Consider the following 6,701-nt stretch of genomic DNA (forward strand, 5'->3'; position numbering starts at 1 on the left):
GCAGGGCTGACCAAACCCTCTGCCAGAGATGTTTCACTGGAGAAGGTGGCTGCTGTCCACAAGAGTATGGTCATAGCCAGTTTTATCTTTAAAATTCTTGTGAAGAAAATGCCCATAACCCACCATTACTCAGGAGGCTGAGGCAGGAGGAACTCAAATTGAAGGCCAGCCTCAGCAACTTAGTGGGATCTTGTCTCAAAAAAAAAAAAAAGAAAGAAAGAAAAGGAATGAGGATGTAGCTCAGTGAATGAGGCCCTAAGTTCAACCCCTCAGTACCACAGACCAAAAAAATAAAATAAAATAAAAAAACTTGTGAAATTTGTATTTCATTCTCTAAGAAATGGTGTAATGGTGCCTACTTTGGGGTTAGAATCAGGAGGGAAAGTCTCTGTATCAGGCAAGATATTAAGGTGTCATACATATAATTGTCCCTTAACATTCACAGGGATTAGTTGGTTCCAATAGCCTTTCCCACCAAGAATACCAAAATTTTAGGATGTTCAAGAATTTTATATAAAATGAGGTAATATGTGCATAGAACCTACATGCATTTTCTATATGAATCATCTTTCCTGTATTTTAAATTATCTGTAGATTACTTGATAGCTAATACAATGCAAGTGCTCTGTAAATCATTGTCATACTATACTATTCAGGGAATAATGATGGGAAGAATATGTATTGTACATGTTCAGTACATCTGTAATTATTTTCAATCCTTGGTTGAATCCACAGATGAGAAACCCATGGATATAGAAAGTATATTTTTTAAAATTATTTTTTAGTTTTAGATGGACACAATATCTTTATTTTACATTTATTAGGTGCTGAGGATCAAACTCAGTGCTTCGTGCATGCTGGGCGAGCGCTCTACCACTGAGCCACAATCCCAGCCCTGGAAACTAGATTTTGACAGCAGATTTTTTCCACCTTTGTGTCCAACAGTTTGTTGTTCATTCGTGCTTATAAGAGGGAAAAAGGAAACAAACCAAAATTTTCATTTACCCTCAGATTTATTCCAAGTTGGGAGACAGAAAAATCTGGATTTGAGCCCTGTTTTTTCCACTTACAAGTTGCTTCGATGGCAAAGGGACAGTTAGAATAACATCCTTCCTGTACCATTCACAGAGTTATGGGGAGAATGTATAAGTCCATACATTTGAAGAATGCTGCATACCTACAGCATAAATTGTGATGGTCTTGTAAGAGGGAAGTGACAATGACAACTGCCACTGTCATTTGAGGTTAGGATGCACTATTGCTGCTGTCAACATCTGTAATCTCAGCATTTTAAGTTAAATAGTATTAGAATAACATAGCTCCTATGTCCATAATTTGCAAACCACAGATTATGATTTTACGGTAATGATTATTTCTTCCCAGGTTTAGATATAATTTAATAATAGTGCATTTCCAAAATAAAAGTTATCATAAGTGAAACCATGAAATTTCCTAACACTTGATTTTAATACATTGCACTTATATTCTAAAACAACTCTGAGGAACCAATATTTACAATAGATGGAAGATTTATGAAAAATCTGCCATCAGGTATATTTTTGTGTGTATATATTTCTATATATAGAACCTAAGAGATTACATGAAGGAAGAAATAAGAGTCTGTATGTCGTGTCTTAACAGCAGAACAAGAGTGCAGAGTGTGAAACTTTTCAAAGCATGGGGTCTGGAACAGGAGCAGACGTCTTGTTTTCTTAGGACTGAAGTCAAAATCTTAACTGCCATAGAGAAAGGGAAGCTTTTCCAGATTTAATTGTTCATCTGTGTCAGAAAGTCCAGTATCCCTGAGATAGGAACCACTGCAATAAGAAGGGAGTGATAGGTTCTCCCAAAGGAAGATTGTTGCTTAATTTGGACGACTTACCCTGGTCATCAGGTGTAAACTTTTGTTTCCCAGCCTGATGCTTCACAGCACCAAGACGTTTCAGTAATGGTCCATCATAAACCCAGCATTCTCCGTCTTCATGGAATAACCTTGTCTCCCACTGAATTTCCTTCTCCTTCCTTTCTTGGGCTTGTGCTCTTTGTCTTTCTTCAAGTCTGTGCTTTGCTTCGGTTGCTGCATCAATGTCTCTGATTTTTAAATTGAAAGTGATATCCTTCCAAAGGCAGCGGGACTCATATTCATTCTGATCTTCCAATTTCCTCACTTTCTTCTTGATTATAGGCAACTTCTTGGTATCTACAAAGACCGTATTTTCCCCTGTTGTATATTTTGCATACACTACCCCATTCCATTCCCCTTCAATTGAGCAAAAAGACTTCTTGTTATTTGGAGAAAAAATCTCAGCAGTAATTCTGGGTTTCTTGCCTCCATAGAAAGGTTTAGTGTGGAAGACGATATTTGCACTATAACTAGTTTTGGAACAATTAATATTGCATTCTCCTCCTAGTTCCATCCAGGGCACTGTGAGGATAGACCTTCCATAACCATTGGGGAATGTGAGAATGTAATGCTCATCATAGCCTAGACATGAGACACAGCCTTGCCCTATGTGGTGCACCCCAATGGACATCCCAAGAAATTTTGATTTAGTCCAGATATGAGCACTGAATTGGATTTTCTTGTTAAAACAGTCAGCATAAAAGGCTGAAATGGATGCATGATGGGAAACCTGCTCAGCCATGAATGTTACACTGTTTTTGTAAACCCAGAGAACTGGTCCTTCTGAAACTAGCTCTGTGTTTGTTCTCTTCAGTGTCATTTGAAGAGACATTCAATGTCCAGTGACACTGAAAGCTCTCACCCTAAATGGGGTTGTATGGCTTTTTGGCAACCGATCCTTTCCTTCCTGCATGAAAGGCCGAGAGGTACCATTTCACAACCTGAACCATTTGATCCCTGGGATCTTTCTGGTCACTAATGCTCACAAACAGGTCCGGATGTGCAAAAAAGTCTGCCTACATTTCTAAAAGAGATCTTCTTTCAAGAATAAATGTTGGAAGAACTACCTTAGTAAGATCCATTCCGAGCCTAACCTGTGACAAGAGGTGCATGATAACACTCTTGTGCTCCTCCACTGACCTGCCTCCCAGTCATCGTCTCTATTGTCATGTGAATCAAAAAGGTCAGCATCACTTATACCATTGGACATGGAAGAATTCAGTGATTCTGTGGTATCTGGGCACTTTAGGATATTTCCCAAACTGCTGTGGGTCAAGACTGAGGCAGAACCAAAAGAATCTATTAAGCGCTTTGGGGATGAGCCACCCTGATGGAATTCATCAGCATCATAGAATTTATCTTCACTGCTAGAGTAAGAAAACTCTGGGACTGTATTTGGAGACAAGTTGACATGACTTGGAGAAGTTAGACTGCTACTAGGTGGTGAATGCCCACTGCCTGTACTATTTGGTGTTGGAGTCTGATGATGTCCCAAGGTAGCTAATACCGATCCAATGGGTAAGGAAGACGGACGCTGCTTTGACTTACACAACTGAGCTGTTTCTGGAGGTAAGACAGTCTGGGAAGGCATTGTGCTGACTACAGGTTACCAGGGACTGAGTTGATATATTGCATCTACAGGATTAATAGTACTTTTAGCAATCTGCATCAACCTAATGCATGTTTAATAGATTCTACCATGCTATTTGTTGTTTCTTTGAGAGTTTCAATTTTCTTTCTCTGTTCATCATCTTTACAGTTTTGAAGCTTGTTATCAAAAAGCTTTAGTTGTTCTATCAAGATTTGTAGGTAAGCATCTGCCTCTGTTAGTTTCTTGTCATAGTCTTGGACACTAGGAACAAATCCTGAATCCAAACCCCCAAAGGGCAGCGAGAAGGAGGCAGGGGAACGACATTGGCGCCTCCAGTCTTTGCCAGGGCAGGCAGCAGGGACCCCAGAGACTCAGGGTGGGGACCAGCCCCTCTCCCAGACCTTCAGGGTCTACTCACTCCTCAAGCTGCCAGCAAGAAAGATATTTGAGGCCCCCTGCCCTTCGGTGCCTCCTGGGGGGGAAGGGAGGAGGGCTGCTCCTGCGCATGCGCACCCCTCTTCTAGTCCCTCGATCAGATCCAGGCCCAGCCACAAGTTCAGCCCGTCCCCGGGGCCTACAGTAATGATTATTAAAAGGGGAGTATTGGGGAACATGGAGGACTTAGAGTCAGCATATAGTTTTCTTTTAAAAAAAAATAAATGAAGATGTTAGATAAGAGTTGGAAACTTAAAAAAAAAAACAGACTTGGAGACTTGACATTAGTCCCTCAGTGATTGTTAGCCAGCATAGCACTATTCTGGACCTCAATTTCCCTAAACTAAAATGAGAGGCTTGGTCCATTGTTTCTTAGCTGGGATAAATTTTGAAATCACCTGGGAAGATCTCCAGAGGTAGAATTTTTGTTTTGTTTCTTACTGTGCTACCAAGGCCTAGAAAAAAATGCTTGGCATGAGGTAAGTAATCAGTAAATCTACACATATTTTGTGAATAAATAAGTGAAACTTAAAAATTCACAGGTCTGGCAGACTCTGAATCCTCAGGCAGCATAGAAATAGCCTGTGATTATATTTTGGAAATTCCATCCTGATCAATTTCACCAAGCACTCCTGGCTAAGAACCACTGAACCCAGCAGTCTTCAAGGTCTCTTCACATATAATTGCCAGATGTAGCAAATAAAATTACATCTAGATATGTTTGAATGTCAGATAAACAACAGATAATTTTGTAGTATAAGTACAGAATTTTTGGTTGCCACAATTTCTTTCAGTATAACCTTATAAGGCAACTGATTTGACAAATGATTAGGGCCAGAGAGTGGACCTTGAAATTGGCCCCGATTGAGGAATCAGAGAGATACTCTTGGTTTGAGTCTCAGCTCTGACTGTGTGATATAAGAATATTGCTTAACTTCACTGGACTCTGTGACTATAGTACTTACCCTGTGGAGGTAGTGGACATATTTGAGATAATATAGATATGGTGCCCAGGTCTTAACAGATGTTTATTAATGCTTTTTTGGTACTTATTAATGATTAGCTATTATAATATAGTTGATCTGATCAGTGGGTAGAAGAAGAAATTCAGTGTCAACAAGACCTTCATTGACTACACTGTCAACTAGTATATTGGTAACTCTGAAATGACCAACGTTATAGTTAATAGTTGTAGGTAGAGCTGGGCAAAAGCTGAATGAATGCTGACCTTCTATCAAACAATACCTCTATGTCTGGGTGAATAAAACCATCCTAAAAATTAATATACTATCCAGAATAAATAAAGAAGGAAGTCTTTCATTTCATTCATTGTGAAATTTCATTTGCTTAACTGACTTCTTCTGATGTCAAAGGTAAATATTTGCTCAGGTTTTATAAGATCACTGTATAGAGAGACAGGCCATTATGTGGGCAATGAAAACACACCAAGCCTACCTGATTTCTCTCTCTTCTAAGTTAAAAGAATCTTCTATTTCCAGAATTTTTGTTGTTGTTAAACATTTTTAATATATCCCCTCTGAATTAAAAAAAAACCAAACATGGAATCACAAGTAAAATGTTCATTAAAAGAAAACAATTCCCTCCAGAAACATCGATTCAGATAAAAATCTTTAGATAACTTCATTATCAATTTTAAGGAGGTATGGCTAGATAATAAATCAATAATTCACTCTTCAATAGAGTTACTCTGATATCAAAATACTTTAGGCACCTTGTGGTTATTTTAGGGATTATTCAACAAATATTTTTTGTTGCGTGTGTATTATGTACCAAACACTGATGTGAGTGGTAGGGACCATCAGTGAACAAAAGAGACCCCAAATCCCTGTTCTTTGTGGAGCTTGACTTTGTGACCTAGGGAGACAAATATAAGCAAACTAACTGAATAAATGAGGATATGGATGGTGATAAGTGCGATAGGGAGAAGAGGAGAAGGAAGATGGATGTATGGGAAGGGCTAGACTGCTAGTTTTAAATAGCACAATAAGGGCAGGTTGGCTGGAGATGAGTGGGGTGAGAGCAGGAGGAAGGAAAATGGAGTAGTTACCAATGTCATAATCATCTCTTCCATAAAGGACTCCAGGATCTTGACTTCCAGTTTAGTTTATTTATTCTATGACTGTGGGGAGATTCTAAACTACTTACATGGGATGATAATTTTCAACTTGCAAAGCATGAATAGGTTGAAAATTTATTTCAATAACTAAGACCCGAGGAAATCAGCATGGCTTAGTGATGGCATGTGTACTGTTATGGATAGCTCTGAATTCATATTCTGATTTTCTTTCTTACCAGATTTGCATCCTTGGGCAGATAACTTAACCTCTCTGTGCTTCAAGTTCCATCTCTGTGAAATGAGAGGACAAAAAAGAGCCTCCTTACTGGGAGCGGGTGGCGATGCCTATAATCCTAGTAGCTCTGGAGGCTGAAGCAGGAGGATCACAAGTTCCAAGCCAGTCTCAGCAAAAGTGAGGTGCTAAGCAATTCATTGAGACCCTGTCTCTGAATAGAATACAAAAAAGGGCTGGGGATGTTACTCAGTAGTTGAGTAACCGTGAACTGAATCCTTAGTACACCCCCACCAAAAAAAAAAAAAAAGCCTCCTTTAGCATAGTGAGGGTTATATGTCAAATGTTTACCACAGTGCTTGGTGCTAATGTGGGAGGATTGTAAGTTCAAAGCTAGTCTCATCAACTTAGTGAGACCTTGCCCAAAGTTTAAAAAAAAAGAAAATTAGCATCTATATTGGCT

General features: G+C 39.1%; 1 pseudogene; it reads right to left on the reverse strand.

The window, feature by feature from the left end:
* Positions 1 to 1,663: 1,663 nt before the first annotated feature.
* LOC114107368 (oxysterol-binding protein-related protein 9 pseudogene) lies at positions 1,664 to 3,805 on the reverse strand (annotated as a pseudogene).
* Between the last annotated feature and the right edge of the window lie 2,896 nt (positions 3,806 to 6,701).

This window comes from Marmota flaviventris, chromosome 13, assembly GCF_047511675.1.
Source record: "Marmota flaviventris isolate mMarFla1 chromosome 13, mMarFla1.hap1, whole genome shotgun sequence".
Taxonomy (NCBI): Eukaryota; Metazoa; Chordata; class Mammalia; order Rodentia; family Sciuridae; genus Marmota; species Marmota flaviventris.